Source organism: Ciconia boyciana, chromosome 1 (genome assembly GCF_034638445.1).
Source record: "Ciconia boyciana chromosome 1, ASM3463844v1, whole genome shotgun sequence".
In the NCBI taxonomy this organism is placed as follows: Eukaryota; Metazoa; Chordata; class Aves; order Ciconiiformes; family Ciconiidae; genus Ciconia; species Ciconia boyciana.
Genome location: NC_132934.1, coordinates 23,470,985 through 23,488,531, shown reverse-complemented (window position 1 = coordinate 23,488,531; position 17,547 = coordinate 23,470,985). Strand labels below are relative to the sequence as shown.

The window sequence follows — 17,547 nt, the reverse complement described above, 5'->3', positions numbered from 1 at the left end:
CCCTGAAGTCATTCTTCAAGTCGCTGCTTTCGAGATTAGTTCACCACCTTACAAGTTTAACCTGTATTTGAAGAAGCATGACCTTGCATTCTGTGACTGCTATAAGTAATGTCATTCAAAGAGCCCCATAGAGCATATTTTTCAACACGCTCTGAACTGACTTGCCCTTAGTCTGACTGCTGTACCATTAGTTGTATCACCTTCACCTTGACTGCCACAATGCTATTTTCTTCCACATCACTTTAATACTATAGATTAGGGAAGGACCAAGATCTCTCTATACACAAATTAACCAGAGGTTTCGTTTGGTTCTGGGAGTCCCATCTTTCTGAAGTCTCTCCTATTTAATTGCAACACTTCCATTTTGTGGGATGCATGCCTCCACTTTACACTCCTTTCTGAGTGGAAGAATTAAAAAGGCAAGTCATCTTTCATCTTTACGGTTCTTGCGTTGTGCGTGGGGTTCCTACTACTGCAATGCAGTTGAAGATACTGCAGAGGGATATTTAAATTCGAGACAAAAAAAAAGCCTAATTAAAGTGATGAAAAAATTATGAATGCATTTCTATTTTTAGGATTCATGAAACTTGCCTTAACAGAACCTTTGGGCTTAAATTAGTAGACATTCCATTTTTAATTGGAGCATTTTGCTGTGTACGATGGTTTAAAATAAAGGGTGAATTAATTAGGTATTTATTTGAAAAGTAAAATATTCAGGGAAGCCAGTGTGCAGTTCTGGATATGATATTAACTGCGTAGATAAAGGGGCTGGGGAAGGGAGGCAGGTGAGCAACAGACAAATGACACTGTTGGGCATCTTAGTTAGCTATGCTTTCTGGGTATTATCCTTAAGCAACCAGGGGAAGACAAAGATAGTACAAAACATACCAAAAATTAATTCAAAATAATAATTTTTCACCCTGCAAGCTGTATGTTCATATGTGTGTCAGGAGTTTTGCTTTGCTTATCTCTCAAGAGTTTTGCTTTGCTTATACCCCCTCCCATAGATGAGCTTCAAGGTTGTTGTATTTGTGCTTTTTGCTGCTACCCACATTATGCGTGCACTAAAATAAATAGGGATTTGCTGCCCAGGGAGTACTGTCAGCCAGCTGAGGTTTTTTGTGGCGGCCAGCAAAAATAACGAGGGAAAAGGGGAAGTTGTGGAAGGCTCTGTGGTAGCCGGTGCTCGATGGGCAGTGTCCTGCTGACCGGCCAGAACAGAGCTCCCGGGGCAGCACTGGCAGATCAGGTCTGCTGCTGAGTCCAGGTGGTTTTGATTCCAGAAAGCTGGTCCTTTTCCTAGTATGCTGGATGTCAAAGGAGTTACGTCTGCACATTGCTGCTGGTTACCATGCTAGAGGCTGTTTAAGGGAAGAGGAAAGGAGCATTCGAGTTTGCAAGACTCGTTGCGTGTTTTCAAGTCACTGATGCACAGCAAGCACTGCTCTTACTGCTGCTTAGTCATACCACCCTAAAAACTGCTAAAGCAGTTAAAAATTTTCAAATATCAGCAGATTGGGCTTCTGTTTTCTATGTGAGAGTGTCTGCTTAGAAAAAGTGGATTGCACTTTTTTCAGAAACCGAGTGACTGGTCACAATGCAGTGCTTCATTCCTGTCCTGGATGTTATCCTTAGCCACGAGAGCAGGGCTGTTGCTTGGTGTTTCATGTGCTGCATGACCTCCCTCCCGAATGCCAGAGCCATCAGAGAAGCATTATTGCCTCCCATACATGCTGGCAATCTTAATTACCGCATCAGCCCCGGAATAAATATACAGCTAATCAAAGATGATGATGAGAAGTAGAGTAATAGGCAGACTAGCAGGACTATGGTAAAAATGTCTGCTGGGTAAAGCTTTCCTGGTGCATTGCTTGGAACCAGGCAAAGTCCATCTCATCCAAACATTGTGTAGCCATTTAGGTCACATTCACCGCTGTTGTACTTAGGAAGCATCTCCATTGATCTGCACGACATTTTTCCCGAGTCATTTGCTGGAGACTGAATTATCCTTTCAATTGGGGTGGAGGGGAATTCTTCCTTCCATTTTTTTCCCCCATAGTGAGTCTTTAAAGCATGCTTCTGATCATTACAGCAACACAAAGTGACATTGCCTTACTTTACCAAGCACAAGCATACATTTGAGTTTGATAGCTGCAAAAATTGCTTATCAAGGTTGGTGATTGCAGTTAGCTCAGAAAGGATACGATATTTTACTGACATTAAACACTGAACATTAGCATTATGGATCGTTACATTGTAGAGTTTGGAGAATAATGCTTTTTTTAGCTAGTCTAAAACATCCAACTTCCAAGTTTTAATAACTTCCACATATTCTTAAAAATTGAGAGGTTCTACTTTTGATACAATGCCAGTTGTGCTAAAGTAGCTTACATCTCCCTCCTCAGAGAATGCTCTGCTTCTGCTATGTGTCCAGTCTTTCTAAAACTTAATTAAAACAGGTTGACTTTATTCTTGAAGCGTCAACATAGAAACAGTGATATCGCATCAAGATGCACTTTGTTCTATTGTTCTTAATGGCAGCATTTGAAATCTGAGCAGGGGTGATCCTGATCATCCAATACAGACAGCAAAGAGGAATGTATGTTTCAAGCCTAGTGCTCTAATCTTTTAAATAAAATGCTGGGGTGTTAGTTTTCATAGAGACACAGTACAGTACAACAGCACAAGGCTTCCCTCTTTTGAGGGAGGCTCCTTGTTACAGTAGAAGACTAGTTAAGTTTCCTTTTTCATGGTTTTTTTTTTTTCCCATTTGCATAGCCGTCCTTGTTAGTGCTATATTGTAAGCATATTTTGAAAACAGACATTCATCTCCTTCTCCCCCTTTTCCTTTTTTATTTTTATTTTGAAGTACTTGATCATTTTAGAGATACCATCACAATAATCTTTCCTTTCCTAACAACTCTGCCAGGAGGAAATCAAATTGAATGTTTCATTATTAGCCCCATACCATTCAGACAGCCAAGGAGTGATTTTTTTTTTTTTTTTTTAATAATTCCAAGTTCAAGAGTGAAATCTTGGAAAATTATTAAAATTACTCATGTTTAAAAATGAGATAACTTTTAAATGCAAATTGATATGGTAATGCTGAAACTTAGAGCTATAATTTATTCTACAAATATGCAAAAAATGCATTTTAAGTATATATTTTTGAAAAGTTCAAACTTATGCTGTAGTTCTTGCAAACTTGAAATACATTGTCTTTGTGACACGCTCTTATAAAAAATTAAATATTATGTTGCCTAAACAGTAACAAATGAGCCAGTGTTTACCATGGTAAGGAGTACATTGGGGACATAACCATTAGACAAGGGTAATTTAGTTTTAGCATTATCAGTTAAAAATACTGCAGTTGAGTGGAATATTTTATTACATGAAAACATCTGTAACCAATATATCCCTTGGGAAGCTTACGTGACCTGTGATCTGTTTGGAAAAAAATGTTTTGGTTTTACGAGACTGTTCAAAAGCAAGTATGCGCAGCAGGCCATGTCCCAGAGAATCTGGAAAGGGCTCCCTCCTCTTCGTGTACCTCCTGGAAACTTCTGGGAGCCGTAGCAATGTTTCTGCATTCCACGCTGTAGTTTTCAAACTCACTCCGTAACCTGTGGTACTGAAAAAGATCTGGGAAATGTGTGCAACCATGCACGCTACCTTTATCTGTGCCACGCGGCATTTACACACAATTATGCTTGCTATGAGGTATCCTAAAACTACTGCAATCATAGTAATGTTCAGATCAAAAAGCACAATGCAGGCAACTGAAAGTATATTTATGTTCTATTAAAGCGTGCCAGTGATACAGGACAAATAGCATCCTTAATGTATTTATCAGGCCTTGCTGTGTACCTTTTCATGGCTGCTTTTTTTTCCTCTCTCCTTCAATAAAGCCAGAATATGTCATCCCAACTTAAACTTGCGAAGCAGTCGGCTGTGCTCAGGCCTTCATAGTGCTTTGGCAGGAAAACAAAGTACCCAGCTGCCGGGGACCATCAGTCAAGGCCTGGGAACTTGGGGAGCTGGGAAGACGGGCGGATAGACAGCCTGAACTTGACAGCCCATTAGGTACCTGACCTTCTGCTTAAATGACTATTGAATTCTTGAAGATGTGGATTAATGCTTTCTTTTGTTCCGTGAGTTCAGAGGTGAGATCGGCAGATAGGCGTGCCAATTAGAGACGGCTTTGCTATGGGGTGCTGTGTGTCCTACGGCGCAAGGCTGTATCGCGAGCAGTGTCTTAGCACACTATTTCTACAGAGAGGAACTACTGAGAAAAACTGCAGCTTCTTCACAGAGAGGGAAAAACCGTCACATTCACCCAGGATCTCATTGCACTATAACACTCTGTAATTAGAAGCAAAACTACTTGTTTCTAGTTACTTGGTTACTGCCTACACCCAGCAATCAAAATTGGCCAGTTTGTGACCATGGGCTATACAGGCATCTTCCAGACCATAATATGTCAAGTGCTTTTTCAGCATAGGCTACAAAAGTAATAGGTTTCATGCCAGTAAGACCACGGCATTGCCTTTCTGCCATCACTTCCAGTTCACACTTCCTACATGCAGCTCTGCAGCCACTGAGGCCCAAACGCAGCGGAGTAGAGGGCATTTCTCAGTCAAAAGATCGTTTTTCCCTTAAACTAGAGTGAACTAGTGCTGCTTGTTAAGAAGTCTGCCTTGTTTGGGGAATATTTAAGCCGCAGCGTTGCCCGTTAAGTAGTTTATCAGTGCAAAGGCAGAGCAAACCTTTATAGGTGTACGAAGCAGATCTGTGGGCTCTTTTGTCTGTGGTGATAACACTGTGCCTGGGATTGGGCTGACTGTGAAACCGCGTGTAATTCATCCCAAAACTTCCATCTGTTGGGAAGATATGAAAAGTATGTGCTAACGGGTTGGTGGCAGTGCATGTTGGTGGAAGGCATAGAATTGGGGTAGCGCAAAAGTCTGTTTTGACCCAGCAAACAGAGGTGCTGTAAGGGAGGCAGGTCATTCCCAGGATAGAAAATCTTTCATTTTCAGTACCCTAAGAGTTACTTCCCACCCTGCAAAGTGAATTCCTGTGAGACAACGATGCTCCCTTTATGTAAGGAGAGAAATGAGTGTGAAGATCCAGGGGGTGAAACCGTGTGCATCTCAGGATTTTACCTCTTATTTGCAAAGAGATCAGAATTTTATCCCAGCCCTGCAACAGCATGTGTGGCAAGACTCTATGTATTTCACATTCTCAACAAAACAAATGAAGCTAACTTGGGAGGCTGGACCTGTATAATGTGATTTCCCATATTTAAATGGTGTGAAAGATAAGCCTGTTCTAAGCTGCTGACGAGTGACTGGTCTCAGGAACCGGCCACCCTGCCTTGCTGTTGTACTCAGCAGGATGGGTGCATCAGGGTAGATCAGGGCAGGATGGGTCTGGCCGCTCACGCCGGCTGTGAACTGGAGCCCTGTTTCTCTAAGGCTGTCCACACTGAGCCCTGCGGCGTGAGGCAGATGCTCCCAGGTTAGCAACAACAAACTGCTTCTGTAAGCCACATAACTGCTTTAGTATTAGCCAAGAGGCAGGGGCAATTAGCCATAAAACAATAGTAGGTAAATGGTACTCTTCTTCTGGAACTCTCTGTGCAGAGCCACAGTTGCCCTCAGAACTGAAGATGAGTTTCATGGCTGTACTTTACCCGTGTATGGGACAGTCCCAGGCAAGGCAAGGCAGGCTTTGTGCAACACAGTTGGCTAAGCTTTGTTTGGAGAAAGTTGCATCGTTTATCATGGAGGAAGTCGCATCGTTTATCATTTGTGACCAGAAAGGGTTTCAATTCTGAGATCAGTGCACAGACAATGTCTAGAAATGGGACAGCTTGTTTTGTCTAGTTTTTTGAGTCCGCTAATGTCAGGAGGTAGAAAGTTCAAGACTAATGTTACTGGCTGCACTCTCTCTGTTTTCAGCAGATGGGATATAGAGAAGGCTATGGGGAAAAGCACCAAAAAAAGGGCAGCGAGAGTAATGTAATGAGGGAATGAGAAGGTACGTTGTGTGTTGAGGGAGGCAGGTGAGCCTCCCATTTGGAGCAGAATGTGTTGCAAAATCAGTGTTTTCACGCTGTGAAAATATCCCCGTTGTTGCCTCACACAGAGGGGCTGGTCACAGAGCATGCAGGAAGCTCTTTGATAAAACACCTACCTCATTTCTTAACTTCGCTGCTGTAATTCAATGTTTAAAAGGCAATTAATGTTCTCCCACCACGGGTACTTTTTTAATCTCTGACATTTCTTCGGAGAGATACTCTTGAGTCCTTTTGAAAATAAAAACAAATATACAAATCCAACTTTTTATTTGAAATGGTGTAAAGGTTTAGCTGGAGAGAAATGGTTAAGTAGGCTGAAAGCGGAGTAGCATCAGACCAGTGACATGACATTGACTGCTTGTGTTTTACCCCACTGATTCCCACCCACTCCAACCCAAATAATTGAGTTAAGGAATGTTATAAATTTAACACACGCTAAGTTTTTAGTTGTGCAGCAATGAATGATTTACGCTGTTCTTCCGTTGGCATCATCTTCTGTTACTGGAGCGCTGTTTAACAAGAGGTATGTAGTTCTGGTAATCTCCAGGAAATCTGCACATTGTTTACCAAAACCCGCTGTTTTTTAAAGAAGAAATGTGCTTTGCCAAGGAACCTGTAGTATGTCAGACTGGAAAAATGCTTCTTTTGGTGGCTGAGAGGAAGAAGTGCGTGCGTGGATATAAAAGCACATGCCTTCATGGTAAGCATGTGGAGGTAATTGGCCAAGCCGTGGTGTTTTGCTTCCAGAAACGGGAGGGCAGTCAGGCCAGCTGCTTTCATGAATCTTACTCGCAGCTCTTAAGACAGAGGTTTCAGAGAAGCACCTCGCTTCTTACAGCTGACAATGCATCTTGCCGCTTACCTACAGCAAACAAGCCGAAGAGGCAGCTCTGCTTTTCTTTTCTTTCCTCTGTTGTTTCATCCAGATGGACAAAATTGTGGGGTTTAGTTTGTTCTGAACCTAATATTGCAGGGGGTTTTTTGCCCTGCAGACTTTCCACTAAAACAGTTTAGTGGTTGTAAATGTGTAATGATCTCTGTTAGCTCTGCAATCCACTCATATTAATGACTTTTCTTTTGTGGTACTTGGCGCACGAGGTGAAACAAATGAAGAGCTGTATTAATTATTCATCAGCCAATGAATTTCTTTTGCTGTAACTCTGCTTCGGGTTTGTAGATCTCTTTGCATAAACTAATTGATTTTAATAATAATATTCCAAGTGCTTTTAATTAATAATTTAAATATAATTGTTTTGGGAAGTTCTTTAGCCTTATTCTGGGCAGCTGGCACTTGAAAACAGAATTTGGCAATGATTTAACTTCAAAAATAGGGAGTTAGTTTTTCTGCAGCTGTTATCAAATGAAATTAGTAACTCAAAGGTGCAGGATTTTCTTTGGATGAAAGGTTAATCAAGTCCCAATCCAACTGTGTTCTAATCTAAAATTAAACATGAAAAAAAATGCAGAGTAGGGACAGGGAATTTCCTAAGACTTTCACACCTCGGCGTGGCTGAGGGGGGGAGGGAAGGAGGAGGGAGAAGTTGGTGCCAAAGCAATCACATCTTTTATCTCAAGAACTATTTTCAGCAAGGTATGCTGATCTTATTTTCCATCCTCCCACACTTCGGATAGGAGTTTCGGGAAAACTTTATTCTTCCTTTGCTGGGTATGGATCTAATAGAGGTTTCAATACCAGGGGACTACCGACCTTTCAGGCAGACTAGTGGTTTGACTCACCGCAGAAGAAATTAAGGTATGTTGGTTCAAATAGGAATCTGATTTGCCGTGAATTGTCAGAAAAATCTCTGTGCTTCCTACGCTAGCGTTGCAGACTTGAACCGCTGTGTGTGGAGGAAAATACTGCTTGTCAAATACAGTTTTCCCATGGATGAGAGAGGTTTTTTAATACTGCAGTGTTACAAAGAAGTGGGCTTGTGGTGGCAGAACGGTAGCGCCCTGGCCTGCCTTATAACCCAGGGAGCAGGGCGTGGGATGGAGACAGGGCGAGAGCAAATGCTCCTCCAGACAAGAGCAGCATCCCCTCCGCAGAAGTCCCGCACAGGCTTGCACAGGTCACTGGCAGCACAGGCAGCTGCCAGCGCCGGCTGCAGGGAGCTGGTGGCTCTCTGTCCATCTCCTGCCACACATCTCCATCCTTTAAAACCCGTCGCCCTCACAGAGAGCGGGGTCCATCCCGTCAGCAGTGACACGGCATGCCACAGCGAGGACGAGGATGAGGACGAGGCCTCCCGGTGTCACCGCCTGCCTGCCCGGCCTGCGCCTCGGCGGCTGCCCCCAGACAGGGCACGGGGCGCTTCCCAGCCTTTCCTGGAGCCGGTTTCAGCGGCTTTAATTACATCTGCGGTTTGGATCGCTTTGCTTGGCCATTAAAATCCATTTCACAAAGAGTAGTATTGAAACGAGCAAGGAATATTTGTGGCGGCTGTGGATTTCCTCCAGGCCTACAGGAAGAGTAAATTAGTTACTGAAAACTTGACAGTTTGTCCCAAGTGCTTAACTCTTTCCTCTCTGAAGCTGTGTTTTCAGAGGCAAGTAACTTTAAAAGGAAATAATATGCTCTATGCTTTTTTACCCCCCGCCTTCCTCTTTACGGTAGGGCTGTAACTGCAAAACCAGGCGGGAGTGATTTGTTTGAAGAGGAAGTGTGGGAACTTCCTTTATAAATATTGCCTTTCCCTTCGTGTGGATCCAAATGCCGTTTCCTCCGCTGGCGGAAAAAAAAGTTCTTGAACTGAACAACAAGCACTTTTCCCCGTAGCTCGTGCCCGTGCCCTGTCTAAACATGAAAGAAAGAGGTTTCATGAAAAAAAAAACCAAACCAAAACAAAACAAAAAAAAAAAAAAAAAAACAAAAAAAAAAACCCCAAAAAGTGCAGGTTGTTAGCCGGGGAAGGACTGGAGTTGGTTGGACCATCGGACCAGCTGGGTTTTTGCCTGGCTGTTCCTTGTTGATACCAGCGGCTGCGAACGCAGGCGTCCTCTGCTCGGGAGCACCGGGCGAGTTAAGGTCCTGTGGAGGGGGGTAAAATCAGTGTTTGCAGAGCCTGCGGTTACAGAACCCACTGTGACTTGCTCTGCAAGATAGGGCAGTATCAGCCCCAGCCCAGCACCTATCGCAGTTTGGAATGGTTTCTTTTTTAGAAAAAAAATGCAACATATGCGTCTTTCCTAGTGAGGTAGAAACAATAAGCCTGCACCCTTCCCCCACCCTAGAAATATTTTTGAATTATTTGCAGAAGAGGGGTTTGCCCACCAGAAGAGCAGCTACACCCAGGGAAGTATCTGTGCTCAGCAGCAGCAGTAGGTTAAGCTCACAAGGCAGGGAGCATGTTTTAACCTGGCAGGCAAAGCTTTGCTGGACTGTTGCACTTTTTTGTGTTTGGTTTTGGTTTTGTTTTTTTGTTTGTTTGTTTGTTCGTTTTTTTTTAAAAGGGCACAGTATCAGAGTGTATGGGGTCCTTGGGTGTGCAGGCGGCCAGCTGGCCTGGCTTGCTAACATAAATCGGTGCAGATGATGGGAATCAAGGCAGGGGGTCCGGTTCCCAGCTCTGAAGGATTCCAGATTAGGAAGACAGCTCATGGAGGAAGCAAGGGGGGGTGAGGGGGAATCAGGCTGATTCCCTGAGAGGCACTGAAGACGAGAAGAGCCCTTCTGCCTGATTTGAAGGAGTGCGGTGTTCTTATATTGCTGATAATTAGGCAGAGTTCCCTTGTTCCTTGGTTTTGATGGACAAATGAGACATCCCTGGTATTTAAACTTGGATTGCTGTGATGCTTTCTGATCTGGCCAGCAAGAGGCACAGCCACTGTTGTATTAATGAGAAGGTTCTAATTTTTACACATTTCTCAGTGGGGAAGATGAAATTTCACTCGAGCTTTAAACCAGGCTTCGCAGTGATTCCTTTTTGCACTTTTAGAAACAAACAAAAGAAACAACATTTGCAGTGCAATGGGCTATCCTGGGAAAAATCAGTTGCAATCAAAGGAGACACCCAAAACTTCACCGATCCTTTCGTCTGGGCTCTGGCAAGGCTTGCCAGGCTCGCCATGCCAGGAGTCCTCACAGCGTTTCACACTCTGCTCCCAAGCAATTGGCATCCCAGTGGGGGATGAAAAAGGAGTGGAAAGTGAACCTTGGGTGATTTTTGCTTTTTAAATAAAAATTAAAAATAAAGCTCTCAGCTCTCCACTCCAATTTGCTATCTCTAACTGTTCCTCCTGCACTTTCTTCTCTGTTCAATGTCTTGCAAATGCATTTAAAGCCCTACAGTGTTCAGGATAAGCTCTCCATTCTTTTATGCTTTTCCTCTTGTTCTCCACACCATCCTTTGCTGCTATCTCCTTATGTCACTTATTCTCTCTCATCTGTGCTGTATTCCCCATTTAATGGTCCTTTTTCCTTTTTACCTTCCTACACTTAGCATTTTTTCCTCTCCTTTTTTGCACTCCCACTGTCATGCCTGCTCCTTTTTCCAATAAGGCAGGCTGCATTTTGTAATTTAGGGAGTAAACCTTCAAATTCTTGTGCGAGTACTCCCACTGACTACGTGATGAAGAGACTACAGGACTGGGCCATAGCTTGGCAGATGTATGGGGAAAGGTAGCAAAGCAAATTTTAAAGCATCTTAATTACCTTGGTGGTTTGGATTGCTTTGGTTGACTATTAAAATGCATATTTCTAAGGCAAGGTGTGCACCAGTGGCATTGTATAAATAATAAAGAATTTCGAGAGCTTGATATAAAAGACTTTATAGAGGTAATATATTACTTCCAGTCGAGAGAATTGGAGGGCACTTTAAAATCAGTTTTACTAGCACCCTGTGCTTAAAAAAAACTTCTTTTTGTTTAACCTCCTGTGCAAGCCTGGGCATGTTTGAGGCTCCCAGGATCCAATTTCATGTAGTATCCTATTTCAAATCCAGGCCAGAGCAGATCGATTGAAAATCAGTGCTCTCAGAAATAAAACTGCCTGTGGAATGCCTTCAACGACATGAAGCTGAAAGGGGGAATGTAATATAGCAGATACTGATTTTCTTTTTTGAGGTGGGAGGCTCTGAAGCAGTGTCCTCAGATGTTGCACAATTTACCTTGATTGAACAGTAATGGTCATAGGACAATTTTGGTGAATTTTTCTGTTGTTCAGTTAGTAGTTAACGGCTGTGTTTTGTGAAGAGGGGGAGGTTGGTGTTGCTGGGGTTGTTTTAAGCCAAAGCAGCAGCTGTAGAATATTTTACGGTGAGTGCAGAGCTACCTGTAAGTCTGCACATTGCCAGAATAACACGGAGATTCCTAATAATTCTTGTCAGTGAAATACTTATTGGTATTTTGAAATTATTAAGCTACTTCAGTGCTTTGAAAACTGCTGGTGAATGCAAACTAGTCTAACTGATCTGTGTTTATACTGGTTTTTATAGTCAGCACAAACATAGATGGCAGTCTGCTTCATTTTCCAATATACCTCTCTCTATGCCTCTTCTCTTCCCTGGCCCTCAGAAGCCAAAGGAGAAAAAAAACCCAAGAGGATTATCTGAGAATTGAGAACAGAGGGAAACAGCAATATCATTTTAGGACTTTGAAGGAATAGGAAAGTGAAGGGAAAACTGAACTTGTGAGCTTTGGGTAATTTTGAATTTTCGGTAATTTAGAAATTTGCCTGTGCCAGTATTATGTTGAATTCCTAAGAGTAAGAGTAACTTAGAAAACTAAGAGTAAACTTTGTTCTGCTGTGTAGCAGTGGTCTCTCTCCTGTCACCTGCACTCGTGACGTGGGGAGCATCTTGCATTGCTGGGAGACCACCGGGTTGCACAAATAGGCCCCTTGCGTGGAGGCAGTGTGTCACGGCGGCTGGCCTGGGTCCCATTTGCTGTCAGAGCAAGGGGGGAGGCTTCAGAGAAAAATTCCGTGTCCTCACGTGATGAAAAAGTGTTGTCTACAGCCAGCCAAGAGAGTAATAGTAAGCACAAAGAGCATTTGAATTTATTTTACACTCTGCCCCTTGCACAATACAGGCTTGCCTGTTTGGGACCTTGAGCATGGTGTGCTCTTCAAAGGTAGGTATATATAAATGTATTTTAACTGAGCAAGGCTAGTTCAATACACAGGCTCATCAAAGTGGAAGTGTGAGTGGTTTCTGGCTTTGTCTAAGAGTGTGTTGGTTGCTCCTGTAGCCTTTTCCTATGTGAACGCATTAATGCACACATGCGTGTTCAGGACAGCAATTCTGGCCTTGTGGAAACTCTCACTTCAGTGACCGTAGGATTTCACCTTTGGTCTGCAAAGTAGCACGTGTTTTGTAAACTACTTGCTGATTAACTTTCAGCTAGAATATAAGTGGCAAGTGTTTACTTAATAGTCAGAGATTGGGTTCCTGCTTGCAGGCAGCCTTTATTACTCGGGAAGCTGTGTGAGTTAGAAATGAAAGATCTGCCTCGGCAACTTTCTGAGAAGTCCACTCTGGTCTCCCGACAGATGTGGAGAAAGTAAAGTGCTTGATGAAAAGACTAATAAGATGGCTGTTGAAAGTCTGCATGTGGTCATCTTAAGGACTGAAAAGACCCTGCTAAGCTGCTAAAGAGAGGTTCTTTACTGTCTCTATGTTTATGCAGGGTATATCAGAGTAAAGACACTGATGAGTTCTTCACTTACTTCTGAATCTTAGTGACTCTTCTGAACTTCTGAATCTTCACTAACTTTTGAATATTCTGAATCTGCTTTCTTGGCCAGAGGATGCAAAATTAAGATGATGTTAATCCATTACATAATGAGGATATTCACTTTAACAAATCAGACTCCTAACATGAGCAACTGGGATGCCTCTCTAGCCAACAGTAAGAGAAAGAAACCCAGTTTCCATTGCCTTCTGGAAGAGCCTACCTTCTTTCTTTGGCTGTACGTGTACAGAGAAGCTACCAGGTTTGATGAGACACCTATACAGGCACATGTAAACCTCCTGTACTGTGATACAAGTTACTTCTCACAGGATGCATTCTGAAACAATTTGCCAAATGGCATTTGAAAAGGGCATAGACTGTACTGTTTATGATTTTGAATTTACCACCTTAACTCCCTGGGACTCAAGTTGGAGATAGAAAATAAATATATGGAGATATCTCTAATATGTATTGGTTCGCCTAACATGTAGAAAAATTCTGATCTTCTCTGACTTGCATATGGTGTTGAGCTTTTCGCATAGACTAGCCAGGGTCACTGCAGGTGTGCTTAAAGTAAAGACAACCTGGAGTTCATTTTTACATCTGATTTGTAAAGTTTCATTTTCATGACGAAAAAAATGTACAACCATTACTGTGCTAAAAGTCTGCCTCACGTATTTGCCATTTTAGCATTCACAGGTAACTAACATATTTAAAATTACTGTGTAGCATGTCTTTTATGGTATGAGTTTAGGACAATAGCGTTAATTTGCAACCAAAAAAAACATGAGTTACACTGGCCATCCCAAGTATATGCCAGTAAAATTCTTTGTATTACAGCTCACTATCAGGCATTATGTTTATGCCTCATAGTTGAGGATCTTTCTAAAATAGCTTTTTCTGCAAAGGCTTAAAACTTATGGCTATGATTTCTTGGTGCCCTTACTCTTGTAAAGTTACCAAGCTAAATATGGTGTTGGAAGATGAGAAAGTGAGGTTGAAGAGTTTCTCAAATAGCTTTTGAGAAATTGGGGTTGCTTCTCTGTTGCTTTGCATTGGATTAAATCCTTATGCCGAGTGGCCAGGCAGCTTGACAAGTATGGATCAGCATTCGGTGCTGGCTCAGCACCTTGCTGGTTAGAGAGGAGCCCTGTTGCCTTATGTGAGTGACAAGGCAGGGAACAATTTTGTCCAATATCAGTTGTAAGGTTTGATAAATGACAATCTGAAGAGGCTGGAAAAAGTGCTACTCACCACTCCTCCACTGATGCTTGCTTCGATTCTTGCCCTAATATGCGAGATGCTGGATCTCAACCTGTTGGCAGTTCACAGGGTAGCGTTCTTGCTGTTTGATCTTTGCGGTGCAATACTGTTGAAAGAGCAGATAGGATTTCTAGGCTGGTCAGAAGGGACAGCAGGGAAAGAAGTACTTTGTGGTTAGTGTGTTTAATTCTGTAGTTAAGAAATCTCTCTGGAAAAGTCTATAAAGTGATAAGGTATTTAGTCTCCTTAGACTAAAGTGAAGGATATTCAGAAAGGGTAATGGAGCACAAATTATTGGGTTTCAGTTTTGGGTTATGCTGGTCTTGGTTCTTATAGTGTATCTGTGAAACTCAGATTTTGTTCTGAAAATTTTAAATTTTAAGAACAGAAAACTCCAGCATGTGTGGTTTTTTCCTTTTTCTATTTTTGTTTTCTTCCTTTTTGCGCTGCAAACTACAGGAAGAGCAAAATGAAAAGGCTGAGTGAAAGCGGTTGTTCTTTTGAGGTATATCTGGCAATATTAAACACTTCCATTATTATTTTAATATTCTGTTAATTTTTGCACAGAGTTGGTCAAAGTTGGTCTTTTCATAGTGCATAAAGTTGAGGTCAAAAGGATGTGGGACTGACTGGAAGCCAAAGAAAAAAAACCCAAAGAATTTAAGCAGTATCAGATTTAAGTGTATTGAAGGTAGAGCAGCTTCGAGACAACAAGGATACTAAGCCCGAGGTAGCCAAGTGGAGGAGACAGAAAGGAAGTCAGTAATAAAACCCTGGAGTTCATGTGCTAGAAGTGGAGTGGGTGTCTCTGAGGTCAAGGAGGTGGAGAGGGCAGAATGGAGATGAGCAAGAGCAACGTAAGCTGAAGAGCTGAAGGTCAGGGAAGACACAGCATTGGCCAGATATTGGAGTGTAATAGTGTGATACAGAGTTAATTAGAGATGTAAATACACTGCAATGTTTAGAGTCTTAAGCTGACATTTGATATCACCCTAAAGTTTTTAATAGTAAATTCTATATCCTGTTTCCATATGGACATGATCTCAGTGTTGTAACGTAGCCTTCCCAGCACTGAAACGTGCAGATCCATTTTCAAAATTAAGCTCAAAAAAGCAGTATGTAGTGTTACCCTGCATGCTCCGTCCTATCGAGTGCACTGTGCTTGTTAGCTCAACAGCCGGATAAAAGTTCCATGGGTGTATAAAAGCCTATAGGAAAAGTATCTGCTCCATATGTTACTTATAGCTGAAGGCTCGGGGGAATAAGGTCTGTGTCTGGGAACCGGATAGTACAACTTTCTGTCGCTGACCCAGTGCCTGCCCTTTCTAACAAACAAACAAAAGCCTCCCTCAAAGAAATGTGTTTTTAGCTCTAGAAGTAAGCAAAAAGCACTCAATATGTTCTTACTCGTCCTTAACGGCAGTGTCAGCTTTAGGTGCCGCAGGACGAGTGCCGCACTTTGTACCATGCAGCTTTTGGAAGCCACGATCCCCCCGGCAGGCACAGCGCCAGGGCAGTGTGTTACCCACTTGGAAAATTTTGCGCTTAGACACAATTGATCAGCCTGAGTTTATTATCTTTTTGAAATGATGGTATCTGAGGCATTCACCCTAAATACAGAGGCACAGCCGCCTGATGAGGGAGAGGGCGCTTGCAGGATGGGGAGGTTGTTTGCAGTTGTCCTGTCTCTGCTGGGTTCTTGACTTGTCCTGATGGTCTTAACTGCATGACATGTCCACGGTGGTCTTCGTCCTTTCGTCCTAAAGGAGTATTTTGATTTGAAATGCAGAAATTGTGTCATGAAAGGTGGGAGCAGTTAAGCGCATTCAGATTGGGGTGGGACAGGATAAGAGCTAAATGTAGTCTAACGGCAATAATCTTCCTGCTGTCCTCTGCGGGTTATGGAGGGGAGAGGGAGTCTCCTCCAAAAAGCAGCTCAGAGAAGATTGATTTCTCCTCCAGAAGGTGATCCATGGCAGGACCCTTTCTGTCAAGCCAGTAGAGAGAGAAGAAACAGGAAGATCAACCTTGTTAGACTGAAGTTAGCTTGTGTGAGCATCCCCCTACCCACTTGCTCTGTTTGTGCTCATGGTTTCTATCCGCTTTAAAGAACAACTCCTCTATGTCATCTAATTTCTTTTAACTTCAGGTCAGTCTGCGAGAGTCTCCAGCTGTCAGAGGGCCTGTGATAGCGATGTGTATTTTAGTTCCTTTAGTTCAAGCAGTCCATTTTGACTGGCCAGCTGTCCAAACCAGCTGAAAGACCAGTTCCTCGTGGTGTTCCAGTGTAAGATACTGAAAAAGAGCTGTTGTGCTATGAGCAGGAGGTAAAAGGAAAAAACAAACCCAAACAAAACGAGGAAGCCTTGCGGCAGATGGTACCACCTGTGTCCATCTAAACCTAGCCAAAGTAGCGTGCCATTTGAGTGGAGAAACCTGGAAAATCTAATGACTCAGTCTGAATAAATAGGGAGACAGTGAGTGAGATTTCTGGCTCGTGTCCCAAGCCTCTTATGAAAAAGGCTTCCTATTTTATAACACAGAAAATTGAGTACAGTTTGGTAGCATCATTCTCTGGCACAGCTGATTACCAGCTACGGACTAAAATGCCTGGTGTACCCATGTGAGAACTGACACATAAGTAGTCCGATGACTCTCTGCCAGTGCCTGGTTTATGGTTGAACCTATTTTCCCAATAAATAAATTTCTGATGTTATTAACAGGGGACATACCTTTATTACTGGGGTATAACTGGCTGGACACAACAGTCAGGGCTGACAGCATTCGATTCCTTTTCCAGGCTCAGCCAAATACTAATTTCCACGCACTTCAGTTGTTGCATCTGCAAAGTTGAGATGTGAACCAACTGTGCAAGACATGCCTAAATCACCATTCAACAATGCTTGCAAAAATGCTCTAAAGGAGAAGGGCAACAAGGATGTATAAAGGGAACTCCTCAGCAGGATGAAGTCTTGTTTCCTTGCTGACTACCTCCACCTCCTTCCTTCTTGGCTGTTGTTGACAGTATCATGATCTTTCACATCCCTTTGCACTTGCTTTTCCTTCTGTATTTCCTTTTCCTTTATATGCTTAAGTTGCACCAGATCTGGTTTTCCCTTTATCAGTAAGACATAGAAAGAAATCTGCCCTTTCCCTTAGGTCCTAAAGTCTAAAATTTTTGTCTGTCTCTTGGGTTGGCTGCTTTACTTACACTCCCCTCCTATGACTTCCCTCAGTCCCAGTCCAAGCCTACACTCTCCACTTAGGCCATATCATGCAGCTGTGGTCTAAATATCTCACCCAGCTCTTCTCCCATGTCCCTCATCGCACGATTTTGCTGAGTATCCATGTTCATCCTCCACCCAGTGAGGGTGCAGGTTCCCTCAAACAGCTTTTCCCTGGGAAGAGATGAAGGTACATAGTCTTAAAGAATGTGTTACCACAGCAACTAGATGTGGGGAATGCAAACAAGAGATTAAATCCCATTGAACATTAATAAAATAAACTTGGTTTAGTACTGGGCAGCCTCA

The 17,547-nt window shown here is 42.7% G+C and overlaps 1 protein-coding gene across 7 annotated transcripts in view; it reads left to right on the top strand.

The window, feature by feature from the left end:
- The window catches only part of PLXNB2 (plexin B2), a 263,445-nt gene that overhangs the window by 126,143 nt on the left and 119,755 nt on the right, over nt 1–17,547 (top strand). The gene's annotated exons all lie outside the window — the stretch shown is intronic.